This window comes from Somniosus microcephalus, unplaced genomic scaffold (genome assembly GCF_052327205.1).
Source record: "Somniosus microcephalus isolate GS21.2 unplaced genomic scaffold, FLI_Smic_1.0 unresolved_chr1, whole genome shotgun sequence".
In the NCBI taxonomy this organism is placed as follows: Eukaryota; Metazoa; Chordata; class Chondrichthyes; order Squaliformes; family Somniosidae; genus Somniosus; species Somniosus microcephalus.
The window spans coordinates 55,903,151-55,928,343 of record NW_028225179.1 but is presented as its reverse complement, the minus strand read 5'-3'; the positions used below and the strand labels follow the sequence as shown (position 1 = coordinate 55,928,343).

Here is a 25,193-nt window from a genome sequence, read left to right as displayed (position 1 = left end):
TATAAACTTTGACTGATCCTCAATTCCCTCATCTTTTGCCAAAATGGGCAGTTATTCCCCCGATGTTGCAGCTGGGGTAATTTATCCACCAGCATTTGTTTCTCTGGGTTTGAAGGGCTGGTAGGTAGTTCGAATTATCTGGGGTCTTGCCGGAACTGCATGGACCGCTGGAATTTCCGGGTTGTCTCCTACCACGGGGATCATGGCGGTACTGGGAATCTCTGGGTGTCCTGGGATTACTTCAGTTTTTACCGGGGCCACTTTTACCGTGCGGTCCACCGGATTATAGGGTGGTGGGAAATTATTTTCTTCTGGCCAAGGCAGTGGCTCCAGCCAGTCCCTTTCCTTACTATCTCCTGCTGTTTTCCCTCCTAACCCACCCCCATCTAATTACCTTTTCCCAGTGGGTTTGGGTTTCGGGACGTACTGCTGGAACTGGCTGCCGCCACCAGGTGTCCATCTCCTCCTGGTTTGGGAGTTATAACTTCTTTCTCTTCCCTTTCTCCCTTTTCCTTCTGTTTCAACTCATTACATAGTTTCTGGTAACAAGCCAAAACTACCATTCCCCCTTTCCCCTCTTTGTCTTTGGATTGTCCTCTCCACCAAGCTCTTTGGCTCTCTGCATTATCTTCGGGATCCCATCCTTTCTTTTTCATATTTTCGCTAAGTGTTCGATTCTTGTCCGCTAAATAGCGGGTGACGGAGCCGGGATCTCCCCAAGGGGACGGTCCCTTCTCCTGTATCTCTGCATTCCCGTTCGGCATTCTAGTTAGCTTCCAACTTACTTCTCAATGGTTCTTATATTACCCTATCACTCACTCACACACACTTATTTTGCGCACACTCACTCATAACTGGGTCACGATCCTGTGGTGTTTCGTTCCCTACACCTACTTGGTCCTGGCCGTCACGTGGGACTACGTCCTCTTAATTCGGGCTCAGGCTAGGCGTTTAGGATAGACAACCACCCTTGTCCGTGTAGGTCACCCCGTGACTCCCAAGGATCCACTATTCGTAGGAGTTACCGCCCACTTAACCACCTCTTTACCCGAGAGACCTTGCTGTCTTAACGGCTCTGAGGATTTGGTTTGTCGCCTTCCGGCTTCCTCGTTGGTCTTTAAAGCCTGCTTATCTGCCTCTTTGTCCTAGAGGCCTTGCTGTCTTAACGGCTCTGAGGATTCGCCGCCTCCAGGCTCACTAGACCGCACCCCCTTTCTCGAGTCTGTCTCTGCCAACTTTAGTTCTTTTAATCACAGCCTTACCAGATCTCACAGTACGTTCTGAGCTTTCTAATTTATGGGTGGTAATTTAAAACGTACTCACCCTTCTTAGCTCGTTGTTGCTGTGGACCGGTCAGAGCCTGTGATCCTGTTCGTGACGCCAATTGTTGTATCCTGAAAAGTGGACCTGGTGTTGTGCCAGGTCGACACTTAACCCTTTCCCCCTCAGCGGACTAAGTGATATACAAAGTCGACGCTTAGCTTTGGTACAGATGACAGACTTCGAGTGAAGGATGGTTCAAAACGGTCTTTATTCACAGGCCTGGGGAGAACCTTCTGAGACCCCTCTCCGATCCGACTCCACCGATTCCCTAGCAACAATCACAATTATACTAAAATCAAACCCCCCTCCCTAGGGGCGGGGATAAAGCTTATCAGCATATACAGAGTTATAGCTAAATGGCAATTATAAACCGTGACATTTCATCTTGCCGCCCACAAATCCCACATTTCTGTTATCGGTTGGTCCCGTCATCTCCTGCGACTGTGGGGCCTCATCTTAATTGCTCTACAACCATCCATTTGCCCGTAGCCAGGTGGTTTTGCTTGTTACATGTTTTCTTAAGATAACAGTCCTCGTTAAGGCGTGGAAAGCACAGACTTTGGCCTCATCTCGGGTTACCTCTGCAAAGCAAGCACACTCTGATTAGTCCCACCATGCTTTGAAGAATGGAACCCTGTTGTGATTTACAACAAATGAATTCTTGGGTGCATTATCTCGCGTATGTGTTGTCTCGCCTGGCCAAACAGACATCCTCCTCAATCTTCCCATGAGTTGTTCTGCAGTTTAATCTCTCAGCATTTGAAGTCACTTAATTATGTTTTAAAACTTAGCTGGGTAAATGCAATATACAGTCCGCGATATCGTTTAACTCAGTGTAGGGATTAACCCATTATCTCCACCTTGTGCATTGGTGCTGCATTATACATATTCTAACATTAAAACTAAATTATACATATTCTAACATACAAACTAAGATACTGCCTGCCAATCTGAAAAAGACCGTTTATTCCAACACTTTGCTTTCTGTCTGCCAACCAGTTCTCTATCCAAGTCAATACCTTGCCCCCAATCCCATGTGCCTTAACTTTACACGCTAATCTCTTATGCGGGACCTTATCGAAAGCCTTCTGAAAGTCCAAATACACCACATCCACTGGTTCTTCCTCATCTATTTTACCAGTTACATCCTCAAAAAATTCCAGTAGATTAGTCAAGCACAATTTACCTTTTGTAAATCAATGTTGACTTTGTCCGATCCTGTCACTGTTTTCCAAGTGCTCTGCTATTACATCATTTATAATGGACTCTAGCGTTTCCCCCACTACTGATGTCAGGCTTACTGGTCTGTAATTCCCCATTTTCTCTCTAGCACCTTTTTTGAATAGTGGGGTAACATTAGCTATCCTCCATTCCATGGGTACTGTTCCAGATTCCATTGAATGTTGGAAGATGATCAGCAATGCATCTATTATTTCTGGGGCCACTTCCTTAAGTACCCTAGGATGTAGATTATCAGGCCCTGGAGATTTGTCGGCCTTCAATCCCATCAATTTCCCTAACACCATTTCCCTACAAATACTGATTTCTTTCAGTTCCTCCCTTTCATCAGACCCTATGTTCCCCGACATCTCTGGGAGGTTATTTGTGTCCTCCTTTGTGAAGACAGAAACAAAATATGTGTTTAATTGGTCTGGCATTTCTTTGTTCCCCATTATTAATTCCCCTGATTCTGATTGCATGGGACCTACGCTTGACTTCAATCTTTTTCTCTTCCCATATCTATAAAAGCTTTTACAGTCAGCTTTTATGTTCCCTGCAAGCTTACTCTCGTATTCTATTTTCCCCTTCTTAATTAATCCCTTTGTCCTCCTTTGTTGAATCCTAAACTGCTCCCAATCCTCAGGTTTACTGCTTTTTCTGGCCAATTTATATGTCCTCTCCTTGGATCTTCTGCTATCCCCTAATTTCCCTTGTTAGCCACGGTTGAGTCACCTTTTTTGTTTTATTTTTATGCCAAACTGGAATGAACAAATTCTGTATTTCACCCATGCGGTCTTTGAATGTTTGCCATTGCCTATCCACCGTCAACCCTTTGAATGACATTCCCCAATCAATCCTACACAACTCGCGCATCAGACCTTCGCAGTTTCCTTTATTTAAATTCAGGACCCCAGTCTCTGAGACAAGTACTTCATTCTCCGTCATATTATGATTGCTCCAACCCAAGGGGCCTCGTACAACAAGATTGCTAATTTATCCTTTCTCGTTACATAATACCCAGTCTAAGATGGCCTGATCTCTGGTTGGTTCCTCGACATATTGGTCCAGGAAACCATCCCGTAAACACTCCAGGAATTCCTCCTCCACAGTCTTGTTACTAATTTGGTTAGCCCAATCTAGATGTAGATTAAAGTCACCCATGATGACTGCTGTGCCCTTATTGCACGCTTCTCTAATTTCCCTTTTAATGCCATCCACAACCTCCGCATTACTGTATGGAGGTCTATATACCACTCCCACTAACGTTTTCTGCCCCTTGGTATTTGTCAGTTCTACCCAAACAGATTCCACATCATCAGAGCAAATATCCTTCCTTACAATTGTGTAAATCCCTCTTTAACCAGCAATGCTACCCCACCTCACTTTCCTTTTTGCCTAGCTTTCCTGAATATTGAATACCCCTGGATGTTGTGTTCCCAGCATTGGCCACCCTGGAGCCATGTTTTTGTAATCCCAATCAAATCATATTCGTTTACCTCTATTTGCACAGCAAATTCATCCACCTTATTATGAAACACACTCACTGACAGACTGAGTACATCATAATCCACCGCCAGAGACACTGTGAACTGTAATACACTTCTACTGACCTCAGGAATATTAACACTCTGACAGAGACCACAGGTTAATATTAAGACACTCACTGAGACACTATATGTACATCATAATCTACCATCAGAGACACACACTGAACTGTAAAACACTCCCATTGACCTCAGGAATATTAACACTCTGACAGAGACCCCAGGTTAATATTATCACACTCACTGAGACACTCTGTCCTTATGTTTATACTGCCAAATGCTGACAGTAATCAATAACACACTCTCACAGACCCTTGGCTCATATTTGCAATGAGAGGGAGAGAAAACCTCATACATATTAACACAGACCCGGTATAAATATTAACTGAAGCACAGAATGCCTGGCATAAAATAAAACATTACTAAAGACAGTCTTTGTGCAATAAAATTCTGCTACAAATCCACAATAAATATTAACACACGTTTAGAGACACATTGTTCATAGTGACTCTGTCATGGATTTCCTGTGGGAAAATCTTGTTCACTCTCTCTACTTTCCCCTCATTCTCTCTCACTTATTCTATTTGCAGTATGTACTGGAGCTGACACTGAGACACACACGGGCTATACAGTGCCAGACGGGTGTGAATTGTTCCCTTTTATCTGCTGTTTGCTGTACATATACAGGAGCTGATACTGAGACACACATGGCCATATAGTACCAGATAGGAGTGAATTGTTCCTTTTACAAGCTGTGTACTGTATATCATAGAGTCCATCGGCACAGAAGGAGGCCATTCGGCCCATCGAGTCCATGCCGACTCGCTGTAGAGCAATCCAGTCAGTCCAATTGCCCCACTCTATCCCTGCAGCCCTGCAAGTTTATTTCCCTCAAGTGCTTATCCAACCTCCCTTTGAAAACATTGAGTGTCTCCGCTTCCACCACTTCCGTCGGCAGTGAATTCCAGTTCATCACCACTCACTGTGTAAAAAGATTTTTCCTCACATTCCCCCCTGTATCAAAAGCTTAAATCTGTGTCCCCCTCGTCCTTGTACCATCAACCAGTGGGAACAGCCTTTCCCCGTCTAGCCTTTCCAAACCCGTCATAATCTTGTACACCTTGTACATCTCTATCAAATCACCACAAGGGAAGAAGATGTTACCATGTGTGGCGAGTCCAAAACTAGGGGTGATCAGTGTTATCCGCCCCTGCTATTGGCTGAAGACAGCTGATTGACAGCGCAGCCACCAATCGGGGCCCGGCGCAGCGACCCACGCCCCACCCATTTTCGCAGTCGGAGGCGGGGTCGCGCTGCTCTGGATTTGAATCCCGCGGCCGTTAAACCGCCTCAGCGGTAGTGACGTCATGTAACCTGGCAACGTGGGCTTTGTGACGTCAGCAGCCCAGCAACGGGGGCCCTCCCTGCCCCTGGTGCCAGGTTACTGACGTCACACAGCCCCCGTTGCCGGGTTACTGAGGTCAGATTTGTACTACACTCGGCCGTAAATCGGTAGACTGCCTGTTATGTCCCGAGCAAGTGCCTTCAAAAGCCTCTTGAACCCTTTCTCTCCGTCACTGATTTCAATCCACCTACAACCTTAACCCGTGTGTGTGTGTGTTTCACCGTGTCTGTCCCTCAATATACAGACACACAAAACCCTGCCTATCAATCTGAGTCTTGAATTTTTCCAGCTCCAGCCTCAACAGCTTTTTGGGGAGAGAATTCCAGATTTCTACTGCCCTTTGTGTGAGGAAGTGCTTCCTGACATCACACCTGATCGGCCTAGCTTTAATTTTAAGGTTTTGCCCCTTGTTCTGGACTCTCCCACCAGATGAAATAGTATTTCTTGATCATCTTAAACACCTCAGTGATATCACCCTTAATTTTCTATATTCAAGGAAGTAAAAGACTAGTCTATGCCACCTGTCCTCATCATTTAACCCTTTCAGCCCGGGTATCATTGTGGTGAATCTGTGCCGAACCCCCGCCAAAGCTAATACATCATTCTTGAGGTACGAGGTCCGGAATGCAATGGGTTCTTCCCTTGCATGTTTTGGTGTACTCTGATGTAATTCATCCGGTCCTGAGGATTTATCATCTCTAAGTATTACTAGTTTATAAATTCAGGAACAGAAATGGTATGGAGTGGGATGGGGGACAGAGTAACAGTGGCAAAGCAGAGGGAGCTCTGTATTGTACCTGCCCTTGCAGTGCTCGATGCTCCAAGGGGAACCAGTAGATGTAATGTATTTGGATTTCCAGAAGGCATTCGATAAAGAGCCGCATAAAAGGTTACTACACAAGATAAGAGCTCACGGTGTTGTGGGTACAGGAAACTTTTTTTTATCCGGGACCGACGTGGTGCCGGTTCATCAAAAATTCCGGATAACCGAGAGCTATAGTAAAAGATACGGAGAGCTGAGAGCTCCATATAAAGCAACAAACCCTGTTGCTTAGCAACAGGTGCAGAACAATGGCCACAAGTTCCAAGCATCTCTGTAGCTTAGCAACAGCTGCAGCCACACCCAATTGCACAGCAACAGATCGAGGAAGGCAAGTAATATGAAGTAAAACTTACCTGAACCTGCTCCAGAATTTTGCCGGTTAACCGAGATTTCCGGTTATTTAGGTGCCGGTAAATCAAAAGTTTCCTGTAATATATTAGATTGGATAGGGGATTGTTTTCTGTTCGTTAACCAGAGTCGGAATAAATGGGTCATTTTCAGGTTGGCAAACTGTAACTAGTGGGGTGCCACAGGGATCAGTGCTGGGGCCTCAACTATTTACAATCTATTAATGACTTGGATGTACTGTAGCCAAATTTGCTGACAATACAAAGATAGGTGGGAAAGCAAGTTGTGAGGAGTACACAGAGTCTGCAAAGGGATATAGATAGGTTAAGTGAGTGGGCAAAAATTTGGCAGATGGAGTATAATGTGAGAAAATGTGAGGTTATTCACTTTGGTAGGAAGAGTAAAAGAGCAAAATCTTATTTAAGTGGAGAGACTATAGAATGCTGCGGTACAGAGGGATCTGGGAGTCCTCGTCCATGAAACACAAAAAGTTAGCATGTAGGTACAGTAAGTAATTAGGAAGGCAAATGGAATATTGGCCTTTATTGCAGGGGGATGGAGTATAAAAGTAGGGAAGTCTTGCTGCAGCTGTACAGGGCGTTGGTGAGACCACACCTGGAGTACTGCGAACAGTTTGGGTCACCTTATTTAAGGAAGGATATACTTGCATTGGAGGCAGTTCAGAGACGGTTCAGGAGGTTGATTCTGGAGATGAAGGGGTTGTCTTATGAAGAAAGGTTGAGCAGGTTGGGCCTATACTCATTGGAGTTTAGGAGAATGAGAGGTGATCTGATTGAAACATAATATTCTGAGGGAGCTTGACAGGGTAGATGCAGGGAGGATGTTTCCTCTCATGGGGGAATCCAGAAATAGGGGGCATAGTTTCACAATAAGGGGTTGCCCATTTAAAATGGAGATGAGGAGAAATTTCTTCTCAGGGTTGTGAATCTTTGGAATTCTCTACCCCAGAGAGAGCTGTGGAGACTGTCATTGAATATATTCAAGGCGGAGATAGACAGATTTTTGAATAACAGGGGAATCGAGGGTTATGGGGAAACGGCCGGAAAGTGGAGTTGAGGCCAAAATCAGATCAGCCATGATCTTGTTGAATGGCGGAGCAGGCTCGAGGGACCGAATGGCCAACTCCTGCTCCTATTTCTTATGCTGGTACTCTATAAAGTGGAAGTAGGAACAGGAGAAGGCATTCCGCTCCTCGAGCCTGTTCCCCCATTCAATGAGATCATGGCAGTTCTGTATCTTAACTGCATCCACCTGCCTTGGCTCAGTATCCTTTTATACCCTTGCCTGGCAAAAATCTACCACTCTCAGAATTAAAATTATTAATTGTGCTTGTATTTGCTTTTTTGTTTGAGAGAATTCCACACTTCTACCACCCTTTGTGTGAAGAAGTGTTTCCTAACTTCTCCTGAATGGCCTGGATTTGATTTTAAGACTATGTCCCCTTGTCCTAGACTCCTCCACCAGTGGAAATAGTTTCTCTCTCTCTACCTGAACAATTCCTTTCAACATCCTAAAAACCTGCATCAAATTAAATCACCCCTTAACCTTCTATATTCTAGGGAATATGTAATCTCTCCTCATAATGTAACCCTTGGTACCCTGGTTACATTCTGGTCTATCTGTGCTGCACTCTCTCCAAGGCCAGTATATCCTTCCTGAGGTGCGGTGCCCAGAACTGAATGCAATTCTCCAGATGGGGTCTTTCCAGAACTCTCTACAGCTGAAGCACCAACATTCCATTAGCCTCTTTAATTATTATTGTACCCGTCCACGAGCTTTTACTGATTTAAGTACTTGGAGCCCTAAATCTCTCTGCTCATCTACAGCTCCTAGCTTCTCGCCAGTTAGAGAGGTGTATGTGTCTGTGTGTCAATCTGTGTGGCTGTGTATGCGGTTGTCTGCATATATTGTGATCTATATGTGTACATGCTTGTGTATGTGCTTCTGTGGGCATGTCTCTACATGAGTGTGTCTGCATGTCTGTGGATGTGTGTCTATGTACATGTGGGTCTACGTTTGTGTGTCTGTGATGTTGTCTGAGCCACCATCCCTTTGCTCTGTTTCTTTCTAAATACGGTTCCGTACCAATGTGTTTGGGCCATTCACCTCCCCAGAAAGTGCAGAATTTTTTGTTTCAATTGGTGCATTCTCATTAATTTGATTCTGGTATTTAACAACAGCAAACAACTCCTGCAAACGCACAGCAACTGAATCTCTATTTGGAATAGTTCACCAGTCACGGCGACTGCTCCAGAGCAACATAGGAACAGGATTAGGCAATTGAGCCCCTCGAACCTGTTCCGCCATTCAATGAGATCATGGCTGATCTGCACGTTGGCCCATATCCTTTAATACCTTTAGTTAACAAAAACTATCAATCCCTGATTTTAAATTAACAATTGATCTAGCATCAATTGCCATTTGCGGATGAGAGTTCCAAACTTCTACCACCCATTGTGTGTAAAAGTGTTTCCTAATTTCACTCCTGAAAGGTCTGGCTCAAATTTTTAGACTATGCCCCCTAGTCCTAGAATTCCCAACCAGTGGAAATAGTTTCTCTCTCTCTCTCTCTCTCTACCCTATCTATTCCCCATAATATCTTGAAAACTTCAATCAGATCACCCCATAAACTTCTAAATTCGAGGGAATACAACCCTAGTTTGTGTAATCTCTCCTCGTAACAACCCTTGTAGTCCGGGTATCATTCTGGTAAACCTACACTGCACTCCCTCCAAGACCAATATATCCATCCTAAGGTGTGGTGCCCAGAACTGCTCACTGTACTCCAGGTGTGGTCTAACCGGGGTTTTGTATAGCTGCAGCATAACCTCTACTCCTCTGTACTCTGGTCCACTAGACATAAAAGCCAGCATTCCATTAGCCTTTTTGATTATTTTCTGCACCTGTTCATGACATTTTAATGATCTATGTACCTGGACCCCCAAGTCTCTTTGGACCTCCACTATTTTTGAGCCTTTCACAATTTAGAACGTACCCTGTTGTATCCTTTTTAGGTCCAAAGTGGATGACTTCACATTTGCCTACACTGAAATCCATTTGCCACAGTTTTACCCATTCACATAATCTATCGATATCACTTTGTAATTTTATGCTTTCATCTACACTCCCTACAATGCAGCCTATCTTTGTGTCATCGCAGATTTAGATATATGACTTTCTATGCCATCATCTAAGTTGTTAATAAATACTGTGAATAGTTGAGGCCCCAACACAGATCCCTGTGGGACACCACAGTCACATCCTGCCAATTTGAGTACGTATCCATTATCCCTACTCTCTGCCTCCTGCAGCTCAGCTAATTTCCTAACTAGGTCAATAATTTGCAATGAATTCCTACTATCACCAAATTCTTCCACTCTGCTTGTGTGAAAGATCCAGTGATGGATTCCCACCAGCCCGAGCTCTCCACGTTCTCACTGAATGAAACCTTCCTTCATGGGAAGCAGGCTCTGTTTGATTGTTTAGGTCCCGTAACCCCTGACCCTGTCTTACTGCTGTCAGAATAATGGGCTGTACTCAAATAAAACTTACTGCATTGATCACCGCTTCACATCCGTGTCTTGTTTCTCTTTAGGATCAGTGTGTCCGAGGACAAGGTGTTCGGGGTGGATTGAGGCTGGGAGAAGATTTGGAAATCGCAGGAAATGGCAGGGGGAAACCGCTGTAGGGAATCTCTGCAAGTGCCTAAACACATTCAGGAAGGTACTGAGATAAAACGGGTGTCCCAGAGTTTCAGCACTCTGACCGATTGGATTCAGGATATCTCACTTACAGAATCATAGAATGATCCAGCACAGAAGGAAGCCCTTCGGCCGATTGACTCTGCACCGGCTCTTTCACAGAGTAATCCAGTTAGTCCCCCTCCCCCGCTCTGTCCCCATATCACGACAATTATTTCTCCTTCACGTATTTAGCCAATTCCATTTTGATGGCTATTCCTGAATCTGTATCCAGCACCCTATCAGTCAGTCATTGCAAATTCTAACCACTCGTTGCATAAACACATTTTTCCTCATGTCACCTCTGATTCTATTGACAATCACATTAAATCTCTCGTTATCGACGCTTCAGCCATTAGAGAGAGATTCTCATTATTGACTCTCTGAACCCTTCATGATTTTAAACTCCTATCAAATCTCTACTTGGCCTTCCCCGCTCCAAGGAGAAAACCCCATCTTCTCCAGTCTATCCATGTAACAGTAATCCCTCATCCCTGAAACCATTCTAGTAAATCTCTTCTGTACCCTCTCCAAAACATTCTCATCCATCCTAAAGTGTGGAGCCCAGAATTGGACACACTACTCCAGCTGGGACCGCACTAGTGTTTTATATCGGTTTAACACATTGTTCTGACTGTTGTTAACCTGTCCTCCCCCCAAAGGTTTGTGCACAAACAACCCCAGGTCTCGTTCTCGCACCCCCTTTAAAATTGGAACATTCAGATTGTGTTGTCTCTCCTCATTCCTCCGACCAATCTGTATCACCTCACACTTTCTGTGTTGAACTTCGTCCACTATTCCAGCCTGTCTATGTTGTCTTGAAGTTTATTACCATCTTCCTCACTCTTTACTGCACTTCCACATTTCGTGTCATCTGTACATTTCTAAATTCTGCTCTGTATCCCCAAGTTCATGGGTTTCCTCAGGCAGACTGAAATGAGACATAATCTACATTAGACCCACAGACACTATCTAACCCGTGCTGTACCTGCCCAGGGAATTTTCGATGGGACATTGTAGAAGGAGTTTTAGTCTTCGGCTAACCAGTGCTGTACCTGCCCTGAGAGTGTTTGATGGGACAGTGTAGAGGGAGCAATACTCTGCATCTAACCCGAGCTGTACCTGCCCTGAGTGTTTAATGGGACAGTGTAGACTGAGCTTTACTCTGCTTCTGTCCTGCACTGCACCTGCGCTGGGAGTGTTTGATGGGACAATGTCGAGGGAGCTTTACTCTCTATATAACCCATGCTGTAACTTCCCTGAGAGTGTTTGATGGGGAAGGTATAGAGGAAGCTTTACTCTGTATCTAACCTGTGCTTTACCTGCCCTGGGAGGTTTTGATAGGGACAGTGTAGAGTGAGCTTTATTCTGTATCTAACCCGTGCTGTACTTGCCCTGAGTGATTAATGGGACAGTGTCGACTGAGTTTTACTCTGTTTCTGTCCTGTGCTTTACCTGCCCTGGGAGTGTTTGATGGGACAGTGTAGAGGGAGCCTTACCCTGTAACTAACCCAAGTAGTGCCTGCCCTGAGAGTTTTTGATAGGGACAGTGTAGAGGGAACATTACTCTGTATCTAACCCGTGCTGTACCTACCCTGGGAGTGTTTGATGGGATGCTGCAGAGGGGGCTTTACTCTGTATCTAACCTGTGCTGTACCTGCCCTGGGAGAGTTTGATGGGACAGTGTAGAGTGAGCTTTACTCTGTATCTAACCCGTGCTGTACCTGTCCTGGGAGTGTTTGATGGGACAGTGCAGAGGGAGCTATTCTGTGCAACTAACCCGTGCTGTACCTGCCCTGAGAGTTTTTGATAGGGACAGTGAAGACTGAGCTTTACTCTGTTTCTGTCCTGCACTGCACCTGCCCTGGGAGTGTTTGATGGGGACCGTGTAGAGGGAGATTTACTCTCTATCTAACCCGTGCTGTACCTGCCCTGGGAGTGTTTGATGGGGCAGTGTAAATGGAGTTTGACTGGGGACCCATGTGAAGCTGGCAGTATAACTCAGATCTGCTGGATAACCCTGCTCTGAAGTCAGTGCCTGTCTCAAAACCTGTACTGACTGAACAAAATCTCATTGCTTTAAAGTTAGTGATTATAACCTGACATCGATATGATAGAGTAAGAAAACTTCGAGAAATATTAAACTGAACAGAGAAGGAGCGATTATATAAAAAAAAAAAAAAAAAAAAAAAATCTCTTTCCGTCTCTCTGCCTCTTTCTCTCTTACTATGCCGGCGCGCTCTCTCATCTTTCTCTCTGCCTCGCTGTCCTTTACTCTTTCAGCCTTTCTCTTCACTTCCACTTGGTCCCTCTTTTTGCCTCTCTCTCTCTCTCTCTCTCTCTCTCTCTCTCTCTCTCTCTCTCTCCTCCTCCCCCCTCCCCTCCGTCTGTCAGTTTCTACCTTCTCAGTCAAGATTCCTCACCTAACTGCGCTCTCTGAACACAACCACTTTATCACTGAGCCCAGCCTGTGCTCTGAACACATTGCATGAGCTGGTCACAGCTTCTTCACCCCCCAGTTTTAAAATGTGCTTTCCAGGATGTGTCCGGTCCCACCAGGGGCTTGGAGTCCTGCAAGATTTCGCTGTTAATCTAGAGGGAAGCTTGCTTTTTATTCTAACCTCTGCTGCACCTCTTCCGCCACATCTCATTCATCCCCATTCCTGAATTCATTTTATTACATTTCATCGTCCACTGACATCTCCGCCCACATATGTACACATTGCCTCCGATGTGCTCCTCTCTGTAAATCTACTGGGCCTTGTTTTTCAAGATTTTTGTCAGCCTGCCTCTGTAATTGAAGCAGTTTGGTCATTTTGTAAGTTTATCTGCAATGTTTCAATAATTGGCAAGCGATTTCTGCTGATCTGCTGAGCGTATTTCCATAGGACACAGATGCCTCAGGAGAGCAGGGATCCAAACCAGGTTAACATGACACTGAAAATGTTATTCTACAGTCCAGCTAACAGTGGAAGGGAATTGGAGGGAAAATATGTCAGTACATCTATAAAATAAGTCAAATACAAATCCTAATCATGGGAGATTTCAACAACACCAAATAATCTGGCAAGGAGAGGTCGGGAAAGGGGAAAAGGGAATGGAGAATTTACAGTGTGTTCAGGACTCTTTTCTTACCCAGTACGTAAGAAGCCCAACAGAGGAATCAGTGATGGATCTATAATGGGAAATGAACCAGAGCAGATAAGAGACAGACAGAGAGATAGAACAGCAGTGGGAAATACTTACAAAGGTGATCAATTGAGTTCAGGAGGAAGATATTCCACTAAAATAAACAAGAATAAACTAGCCAATAATGAAACACCATGGATAAGGGCAAAATTTAAACAAAAGGAAAGGCAGACACTGAGTACAGTGACAATAAAGGAGAGGATGAGAAAAGGAGTAGGGCGAGGTTGGGAAAGAAGCAAAAAAACAATTAGGAAGGCGAAAAGGAACTGCGACATTAAATTATCAAGTAATATGCCAAGAAATAGTAAAAAGTAATCTGCAGACCCACAAAAGAAAAGGTAAAACAAGATAGGGTCAGGGCCACTAAAGGATGCAGAAGATAAACTCGCAGGTAATGACAGCAAAATGGCAGAAATATTGGAGAATTACTTTGCCTCAGTTTTTAACCAGGTCGACTAACAAGGTGGATATGACATTGCAAGAGGAGATCAAAAAAGATACCAAGACCTTTAAAATTGAAAGGGGAAAATAACTGATAAACTAGTAAAAGTTAGAGAGGATAAAGCGGCGGGTCTGGATGTGTTAATTCACACATACTAAACGAAGCAAGGAAGAGATAGCAGCGGCACTAATATATTTACTCAGAATTGTTGGTACAATATCAAAATTTGTGGATGACACCAAATTTGGGATTGTAATCAATACTGAGGAGGATTGTGACAATACAAGATGTTAATAAACTTGGGTGATGGGCGTGTGAAGGGCAAATTAATTTCAATACAGATAGGTGTGAGGTGCTGCATTTCCTTGGAAAGTAAGTGTCTAAATGGGGTAGAGGAGCAAAGGGATCTGGAGGAACAGCAGTACAAATCGTTAAAAGCAAGCTAATAAGGCCATGGAAAGGCAAACAAAGCATTGGAGTTCATTTCTAGAGTAAGAGAATTGCAAAGCAGAGAAGTTATGTTAAACTTATATAGAACCTTGGTTAGACCCCACTTGGAGTACTGTGTACAGTTCTGGTCTCCATATTACAATAAGGGTATAGAGTCACTGGAGAAGGTGCAAAAAAGATTTACAAGCATTATACCGTAACTGAGAGGTTCTTAGTATTCTGAATGACTGAATAGGCTGGGGCTCTTTCTCTAGAAAAGGGAAGGCTGAGCGATGATCTAATAGACACCTTTATAATTCTGAAGGGGTTTGATGGGGTAGATATAGAGATGTTACTACTTGTGGGGAGTCCAAAATCAGGGGTCATAAATATAAGATAGTTACTAATAAATCCAATAAGAAATTCAGGAGAAACTTCTTCACCCAGAGAGTGGTTAGAATGTAGAGCTTGCTGGCACATGGAGTAGTTGAGGTGAATAGCAGAGTGTCTTTAAGGGGAAGCTAGATAAGTACACGAGAGAGAAAGGTATAGAAGGATATGATAGGGTGAGGTGAAGTAAGGTGGGTGGAGACTCGTGTGGAACATAAACACCGGCATGGACCTGGTGGACTGAATGGCCTGTTTCTGTGCTGTAAATTCTATGTAATTCTGTGGTGAATTCTGAACAGACACGGTACAACACTCGAAACAATCATCAGCAAGGCCTGGGTGTCACAGAGGGCCAAAGCTCTGACCTTTCACCCCTACCGATCTGAAGGTCTTGTGTAACATGAATGTGGGGAGTTCAAACACTGTCCTTGGTGAGAGGTCAGATTTGTACCACACTAGGCCCTAAGTTGGCAGACTGGCTGTTTCATGCCAAACACGTCCCTTCAGAAGCCTGTTTAAAACCTCTCACTCCGTCACTGATTTCAATCCACCTACAACCTTAACCCTCTCCCTCCTGCTCAGTCTGTGTGTGTGCCTATCTGGACGTGCGTGTGTTCTGTCTGTCTGTACGTGTATGCATGTCAGTGTCTGTTCATGTTTTTGTGTGTGTGTTTCTTGGCACCATGTGCAGATCCCGCATCTATATTACCCTCTACATTCTGCACAGTGCCAGTTTCTGAGCTGGTGTCTGAGTGTCTGATGCAGTGACGTGTGGTGGGCCATCTTCTTCTTCTCCACTTTCCTCCATTATTTCGGGGACAGGCTACGTGGGTGGCAGATCTTGGTCATCTGAAAGCAGAAAGGCACAAGTGTCAGGTTATGATGAGGGGAGGGGGGAAAGCAAGATATCCATGCATGCAGCATCAGCAGCTTGTAAGTGAGAAGAGCTTGTGGGATGAGGGGATGTGGGATATGAGAAGGAGGATTAGGAATGAGCAGAGCGTTATTGCCCCCAAGGGCTTCAACTTCCCCGTTTTCGCGGCTTCGGTGACTGCCCCTCCAATCATGTCGAGCACTGTCTCCTCCAGTTGGCAAAGGTCTGTAAAGCGGTTTGGCCGCTTCCCGTCTGCCGTTGCTCGCGGCGGTTGTGAGCTACCTTGGCCTGCAAGAAAAAGGGAAGTGTGTCAGTGAGTGCAGTGAGTGTTTGGGTGATGTGCCTGCCTTAGTTGAATAGCTCTCAGTATGTGCAAGGTGTGAGATGTGGCTGTGAGTGTTGCAGTCGTGGTAAGGTTGTGAGGGTGAAATGAAGCTATGATTGTGAGGTCTGTGTGGTGAAAGGTAGGTGAATGATTGGGGTGTGGTATATTGAGCAGTGTCTGAGGCTTGTGGTGCAGATGCTGGGATATGACATTTGCTGAAGCCTTCACTCACCTTGACCTGCCGTGTGAGGTCGTTAAACTTCTTGCGGCACTTGATCCATGTCCGCGGGACGACACTAATGACCGTGACATGATACTGTTGGCCGTGATGTACCAGCTATCTCCTGCCACAGCCTTCTCGAAGTGTGCACTGCTGGCTTCCTGATGGATCTATAAAGGGTGATGAACCAGAGCAGATAAGAGAAGTGAGCTTCGGTGAAAATCTAGACAATATCAATCTCAACATAATAAGGTTTATGATTTGAGAAAGACAAAAATAATCATATGGAAAAAGCTGATTGAGGTGATGTAAATGGATCTAGTGAAGATAAATTGGAACGGAAGAGACAGAAAAAGAGAGAGAGCAGCAGTGGGAAATATTTAAAAGGGTGATCAGTAGAGCTCAGGAGGAATATATTCCACTAAAATAAACAATAAACTAGCCAATAATGAAGCACCATGGATGAATAAAGAGATGAGGGCAAAATTGAAACTAAAGAAAAAGGCAGAGACTGAGTACAGTGACAATAAAGGAAAGGATGACAAAAGGGAATAGGAAGAGATTGGGAAAGAAGTAAAAAAAAACAATTAGGAAGGCGAAAAGGAATTGCGACATTAAATTATCAAGTAATATAAAAAGAAATAGTAAATAGTAAAATCTACAGACACACAACAAAAGGTAAAACAGGATAGGGACAGAGCCACTAAAGGATGCACAAGATAAACTCGCAGGTAATGACAGCGAAATGGCAGAAAATGCCTCAGTTTTTAAACTGGCTGACTAACGAGGTGGATATGACCTTGCAAGAGGAGATCAAAAAAGATATCAAGACCGTTAAAATTGAAAGGGGAAAATAACTGATAAACTAGCAAAAGTTTGAGAGGATAAAATCGCAGGTCTGGATGTGTTAATTCACACAGACTAAATGGAGCAAGGGAAGAGATAGCAGAGGCACTAATATATTTACTCGGAATTGTTGGTACAGTTTCAAAATTTGTGGATGATGTCAAATTTGGGATTTTAATCAATATTGAAGAGGATTGTGACAATACAAGATGTTAAACTTGGATGATGGGTGTGTAAATGGCAAATTAATTTCAATATAGATCGGTATGAGGTGGTGAATTTTGGTAGGAGGAGTAAGGAGGCTACGAGCTCCTTGGATAGCAAGTGTCTAAATGTGGTAGAGGAGCAAAGGGATCTAGGGGAACAGATGTACAAATCATTAAAAGCAGGTTAACAAGGCCATGAAAATGCAAACCAAGCACTGGGGTTCATTTCTAGAGTAAGAGAATTGCAAAGCAGAGAAGTTATATTAAACGTGTACAGACTTTGGTTAGACCACACTTGGAGCACTGTGTACAGTTCTGGTCTCCAAATTACGAAAAGTATATCGAGACACTGGAGAAGGTGCAAAATAGGATTGACGAGAATTATACCAGAACTGAGAGGTTCTAAGTATCCAGAATGACTGAACATGTTGGGGCTCTTTCTCTAGAAAAGAGAAGGCTGAGCAATGTCTAATAGAGATCTTTATATTTATGAAGGGCTTTGATGGGGTAGATGTAGAGAAGATGATCCCACTTTAGGGAGTCCCAAACTAGGGATCATAAACATAAGATGGTCATTAATAATTGCAATAATGAACTCGGGAGAAACCTCTTTACCCAGAGAGTGGTTAGAATGTAAAGCTTGCTGGCAAATGGAGTAGTTGAGGTGAATAGCAGAGTGCCTTTAAGGGGCAACCAGATAGGTATATGATGGAGAAAGGAATAGAAGAATATGATGGTAGGATGAGGTGAAGTAAGGGGGGAGGAGGTTGGTGTGGAGCATAAACACCGGCATGGACCTGTTGGACTGAATGGCCTGTTTCTGCGCTGTAAATACGATGTAATTCTATCGTGAATTCTGAATAGACACAGTACAGCTCTCGAAACAAACTTCAGCGAGAGGCTAGGTGTCACAGAGGGTCAAAACTCTGACCTTTCTCCCCTACCGATCTGAAGGTTTTGTGTAAAATGAATGTAGGGAGTTCAAACACAGTCCTTGGTGAGAGGTCAGATTTGTACCACACTGGGCCCTAAATCGACAGGCTGGCTGTTACGTGCCGAGCAAGTGTCTTTAAAAGCCTGTTTAAAACCCCTCTCTCCGTCACTGATCTCAATCCACCTACAACCGTAACCCTTTCCCTCCTGCTCTGTGTGTGTGTCTGTATGTATGTGCGTGTTATCAGTCTGTCTACGTGTATGCATGGCAGTGTCTGTGTGTGTGTTTCTTGGCACCATGTGCAGATCCCGCATCTATATTACCCTCTACATTCCGCGCAGTGCCAGTTTCTGAGCTGCTGTCTGAGTGTCGGATGCAGTGACGTGTGGTGGGCCATCTTCTTCATCTCCACTTTCCTCCATTATTTCGGGGACAGGCTATGCGGGTGGCAGATCTTGGTCATCTGAAATCAGAAAGGCACAAGAGTCAGGTTATGATGAGGGGAGGGGGGAAAGCAAGATATCCATGTATATAGCATCAGCAGTTTGTAAGTGAGAAGAGGTTGTGGGATGAGGGGATGTGGGATATGAGAAGAAGGATTAGGAATGAGCATTATTGACCCCCAGGGCTGCAACTTCCCCGTTGTTGCGGCCTCGGTGACTTCCCCTCCAATCATGTCGAGCACTGTCTCCTCCAGTTGGCAAAGGCCTGTACAGCGGTTTGGCCGCCTCCCGTCTGCCGCTGCTCACGGTGGTTGTGAGCCACCTTGGCCTGCAAGAGAAAGGGAAGTGTGTCAGTGAGTGCAGTGAGTGTTTGGGTGATGTGTCTGTCAAAGTTGAATAGCTGTCGGTGTGTGCAAGGTGTGAGATGTGGCTGTGAGTGCAGTGAGTGTTTGTGTGATGTGTCTGTCAAAGTTGAATAGCTGTCGGTGTGTGCAAGGTGTGAGATGTGTCGGTGAGTGTTGCAGCAATGGTAAGGTTGTGAGGGTGAAATGAAGCTATGATTGTGAGGTCTGAGTGGTGAAAGGTCGGTCAGTGATGGGGGTGTGATGCATTGAGCAGTGTCCGAGGCTTGTGGTGCAGATGCTGGGATATGACATTTGCTGAAGCCTTCACTCACCTTGACTTGCCGTGTGAGGTCGCTAAACTTCTTGCGGCACTGTATCCATGTCCGCGGGACAACACTATTGACCGTGACATGATGCTGTTGACCGTGATGTAGCTAATGTTACCCCACTATTCAAAAAAGGTGGTAGAGAAAAAGCAGGGGATTATAGACCGGTAAGCCTGACATCGGTAGTGGGGAAAATGCTAGCGTCCATTATAAAAGATGTAATAGCAGAGCACTTGGAAAGCAGTGACGGGATCGGACAAAGTCAACATGGATTTACAAAAGGTAAATCATGCTTGACTAATCTACTGGAATTTTTGGAGGATGTAACTGGTAAAATAGATAAGGGAGAACCAGTGGATGTGGTATACTTGGACTTTCAGAAGGCTTTCGATAAGGTCCCACATAAGAGATTAGCGTGCAAAATTAAGGCACATGGGATTGGGGGCAAGGTATTGACTTGGATAGAGAACTGGTTGGCAGACAGAAAGCAAAGAGTTGGAATAAACGGGTCGTTTTCCGAGTGGCAGGGAGTGACTAGTGGGGTACCGCAAGGATCGGTCCTAGGACCCCAGCTGTTCACAATATATATTAATGATCTGGACGAGGGAATTGGATGTAATATTTCCAAATTTGCAGACGACACAAAGCTGGGTGGGAGGCTATGCTGTGAGGAGGATGTCGTGAAACTCCAGTACGATTTGGACAGGTTGGGTGATTGGGCAGACACATGGCAAATGCACTATAATGTGGATAAATGTGAGGTTATCCACTTTGGTGGCAAAAACAGGACGGCAGATTATTATTTGAATGGCAATAGATTGGGAGAAGGGCAAGTGCAAAGAGACCTGGGTGTCCTTGTGCACCAGTCGCTGAAGGTAAGCATGCAGGTGCAGCAGGCGGTTAAGAAGGCAAATGGTATGTTGGCCTTCGTAGCACGAGGGTTCGAGTACAGGAACAAGGATGTCTTGCTACAGTTGTACAGGGCCTTGGTGAGACCGCACCTTGAGTATTGTGTGCAGTTTTGGTCGCCTTACCTGAGGAAGGACGTTCTTGCCATGGAAGGAGTGCAGCGAAGATTCACCAGGCTGATACCTGGGATGGTAGGAATGACGTATGAGGAGAGATTGTGTCGATTGGGCTTATACTCACTGGAGTTTAGAAGATTGAGAGGTGTAAGGATTCCGGGGGCTTCTTTTAAACTGGTTTAAGGTAATCTACCTGGCCAGCAGTCTTTTTGCTGCTGCACTCTAAACCAGTTTACAAACAGCGCTTTCGAATCGCTACCCCTCCTTTAGTTCTGAGTGGAGGAACTTATAATTAATGATATTAAAACGGAACAAGTGGTTTGGATGAGAGCAAAAATCAAGCTTTATTAACTAAAAGAAACTATAATCAAAAATATCAAACTATCCCACACGAACACAGTGAAATTGTAAAACTATATAACGGGGGTTGCAGACATTGAAAACGAGGGATACAATGGCTACAATGTTATTTAAACAATCTTAGCAATTCCCTTAAATCACCATCCCCCCTTAACTCCTGCTTGGTTGCCTTGTTGAGGAGTCAGAAACTCTGCTCACATGTGGTCCAGCAAAGAGGAAGAGGGGGAGAGAGAGAGAGAGAGCTCACCTATGGTCCCAGGAAGTCAAGAGAGCGAAATAGCTTCAGCATCTATCTTTATACCGGGTGAGCCCCTCCCGTTCTGCCTTGCAAGGCTGTGTGCAAAATTCCCCACCCAAAAGGGTCCAATACACAAGAGAAAGCTGTGATAGGTTAACTCAAAGTGGTTGGATTGAGTTAATGTGATTTTCGGAGCTCCCTGTGCTGAAACAAAAGGGAGATACGACTGCTCTATTGTCCAGTACTGGGGTGATTTAAAATCCATTCAAATGTTAACGCTTCCCATTCATGATACAAAAGTCTCTTCTGCAGTTTAGATGTCCTCCGCTCGATATACAAACAAATGCTAATAGCATTCAGTTGCTTTGTAAACAAAGCATTGACCTTTGTCTTCATCGAACCTTACTTCCAGACATACAAAGCTGCATTCCAAGCCTCTTTTGTCATTCGGCCATGTGGTGCGACTGCCATTCGGCCTCGGGCGACTGTCTGTGTGGAGTTTGCACATTCTCCCCGTGTTTGCGTGGGTTTCCTCCGGGTGCTCCGGTTTCCTCCCACAGTCCAAAGATGTGCGGGTTAGGTTGATTGGCTATGATAAAATTGACCCTTAGTGTTGGGGGGATTAAATACGTGGAGTTACGGGGATAGGGTGGGATATGTGTTGGTGTAGGGGTTACGGGGATCGGGTGGGATATGTGTCGGTGCAGGCTCGATGGGCCGAAATGGCCTCTATCTGCACTGTGGGGCTTCTGTGATACTTTAATCAAAAAAATGAATCTTCAGAACTGTAAATTATTGCGAATTCTTAGAGGGGATCTCATGCAAACCTACAAAATTCTGTCAGGCCTGGACAGACTAGATGCAGGAAGGATGTTTCTGATGGCCGGGGAGTCCAGAACTAGGGATCACCGTCTAAGGATAAGGGGTAAGCCATTTAGGACTGCAATGAGGAGGAATTTCTTCACCAAGAGAGTGGTGAACCTGTGGAATTCTCTGCCACAGAGGGCGGTGGAGGCCAGTTCATTAAATATATTCAAGAAAGAGTTGGATATATTTCTTAAGGCTCAAGGGATATGGGGAGAAGGCAGGGACAGGGTACTAACTTTGCATGATCAGCCATGATCTCATTGAATGGCGGAGCAGGCTCGAAGTGCCGAATGGGCTACTCCTGCTCCTATCTTCTATGTTTCTATGTGATGTACCCAGCTATCTCCTGCCACAGCCTTCTCGAAGTGTGCACTGATGGCTTCCTGCCACGCTGCAGGAACAGGACAGCCTGCCTCCTCTCCACTGCCACGACCAATGCCTCCAGAGCCGCATCGGAGGACCTTGTGGCTCGTTCTCTTTGCTGCTGCTGAGACTTGTGGGCCAACTGCAATTCCAACCCCTACTTCAGTGACAATGAGGTGCTGCTGCATCAAAGCACCTCCACTCTAAGTAGTGGAGAAACACTAGGCCACACATTACAGGCCATTAGACTGCACAAGATATTAGCCCACCTGTTTAGCGCTGTGATCAGCACTACAATCATGTAAATGAGCAGACAGCATGAATTCTGCGTGCTGCCTGGGCCACTCTGAACGGGGGCAGCCAAATAGCACTGGGCCACGACACCGCCCGTTTTCGGGCCATATCCAATTTCTAGGCCTAGGTTTGATGGGTTAAAAGTCCTGTTGAGAACATAAGGACATAAGAATGGGTAGGAGTAGGAGTAGGCCATACGGCCCTTCCAGCCGGCTCCGCCTATCAAAAATACCATGGCTGATCTTTGACCTCAACTCCACTTCCCCACCTGATTCCCATAATGTTTGTGTACCAGCTGCATCATGCCAGCTGAGCTCAGGAGTTCAGACCTGGAGTTGGGCCCAAACACAACCTTGTCTTCTGAAAGATAGAGAACTGCCAACTGGGTCCAGCTGCCAACTGATCCACGTCACATACAAAGGAAACGCCTTTTCCCAGGATATCTCCAGAGAGCAGAGCCACTCCCCGTGTGTGTGATTATAAATGCAGCAAACTCGGAGTCCGGATTCAGAACATTTCCACTCCAGCCGCCTGAATCTGACTCTGGAAAACATCGCAGAAGATGAAAGCTCTGCTCTTGATTCTTGGATTCCTGGTGCTGACTCAGGCCAGCCTCACTGGAGGGGAGATCGGTGGAGGCACCAATTGGAAGATATTAGGAGGAGGAAGAGGTAGATTTGGAGGAGTAGGAATAGGTTTTGGTTTCTAGGTCTCTCTGATCTCTCCGCAGTCAGTGTCCAGTCAGTTTTATGTTTTAAACTATTGTATTCTCTGTTTGAATGTCACAGTTTGATTAATTGAGTGAAGGTGATTGTAAGAAAGTCTGAAGAATTTAACCTGAACCAGTTCCACGGGTAAATCCCCCGATTATTCAGCGGGTACCTCAGTGGGTCAAGGGAATGGCGGGTGTTTGCTGATCCAAACAGACCAGCAATAAAAGCACAAATTACTGGCCGGTGCCGAGTGGGCGGATCTCAGCCGCAGCATTGACCCGGTTAGGAGACTCTGTAATTGGCCTCAGTACCCAGGTACTGCGGAGGGGAAACTCCCAGTTGTTGCTCCCGATCACTGCTACCCACTGCAAAGTGTGAGAGTGCGGACTCTGTGTGAGGACAGGAGCGGGAGATCCTTCAGTCCCTTTCCCCCACACTCACTGTCCAGTCTCTCAGATGAAGAATGGTGAATTGGGAGCGATGCTGGAGGTGTGTGAGGAACCGGTCCCCAGACAAGAGTCAGCTTTTCATTACAGGAGGGCAGGGAATGGGATCAAAAAGGTTTCAAAACAGGTTTATTTAATTGGAATAATTCTGCAGCCTTCATAGAGATCGGGATGTGAGAACACGGACTAAGTAGAGGAGGCAAGCGGTGAAATGATCAATTGCCAGTAGCTGGGTGTCAGTTTGGCTCAGTTGGGAGTTGAGTGAACAAGTTGTGGGTTGATGCCCCAGTCCAGTACATACAGCCCAGCACTGGGGGAGTGCTGCACTGTTGGAGGTGTCATGTTGTGGATGAAATGTTAAACGGAGACCCTGTCTACCTGTTCATGGGGCAGGAAACATCTGGTGACATTATTTGAAGAGCTGGGAGTTCTCCCGGTGTCTTGGACCGACATCACACTCTCATCCAACATGAGCAGAGACTCCCCATCCTGTCCAATCTCATTTGCTGTTCGTGGGACTTTGCTGTGAGCTAATTGGCTGCCACGTTTCCTACAAAACAGTGTCGGCACTTCAGAAACAAGCCCTGGTCTGTGAAACTCTGGGCCCTTCTGGTGCCGGGAAAGGTTCTTCATCAATGTCAGATCTTTCCTCTCTGTGTCTCTGGTCTCAGATAGCGGGTGTGGTGGGCTCCATTCTGAGGAAATCCCCTTGGGCTGCCCTTCAGGACAAAGAGTGAATCTGCACAGGTCGGGGGAGGGGGAGAGGTGTGGAGTTTCATTAAGTATAAAAGAGTTAAGGTTCATGTGTGGTCCAGAGTCAGTCTTAGTAACACTGACAGACTCAGCTTCATGTTTTCTCATTGTTCTCCCTCCCTCTGTGTACAGAACCATCAATCAATTAATTCTTCATTTTGGATTTTAGTGCCCTGCACCTGGTATGGAGGAGCATGTCGTGATGGCGGCTGTAACACAGACGAGATGCCTTTCCCAAAAAAGTGCCCTGATATGTTACAATGCTGCTTTCTGAAATGATGAAAGATCCAGTGACGGATTCCCACCAGCCCGAGCTCTCCACGTTCTCACTGAATGAAACCTTCCTTCACGGGAAGCAGGCTCTGTTTGATTGTTTAGGTCCTGTAACCCCTGACCCTGTATTACTGCTGTCAGAATAATGGGCTGTACTCAGAAATAAAACTTACTGCATTGATCACAGCTTCACATCCGTGTCTTGTTTGTCTTCAGGGTCAATGTGTCCGAGGAGAAGGTGTTCAGGGATGGGATGAGGCTAGGAGAAGATTTGGGAATCGCAGGAAATGGGAAGAGGAAACCGCTGCAGGGAATCTCTGCAAGTGCGAAATAACACATTCAGAAAGGTATTGAGATAAGACAGGTGTCCCAGAGTGTCGGCACTCTGACCGTTCAGGGTTCAGGATATCTCAGTTGAACAGATTTGTTCAGGCAGAATGGAAGCGGACATACTTTGCATCAGACCCA

At 45.3% G+C, this 25,193-nt stretch overlaps 1 long non-coding RNA gene across 3 annotated transcripts in view; it reads left to right on the top strand.

Moving 5' to 3' along the window:
* The window catches only part of LOC147095305 (uncharacterized), an 81,991-nt gene extending 57,080 nt beyond the window's left edge, over positions 1-24,911 (top strand). The window contains exons 3-4 of one of the 3 annotated variants that reach the window (XR_015074771.1): positions 21,826-23,211; positions 24,622-24,911. This is a non-coding gene — a long non-coding RNA (uncharacterized LOC147095305). Of the gene's footprint in view, positions 1-10,280; positions 10,409-21,825; positions 23,212-24,621 lie in introns of all 3 variants that reach the window. The other 2 variants (XR_015074772.1, XR_015074770.1) reach the window with 2 other exon arrangements.
* Positions 24,912-25,193: the final 282 nt, after the last annotated feature.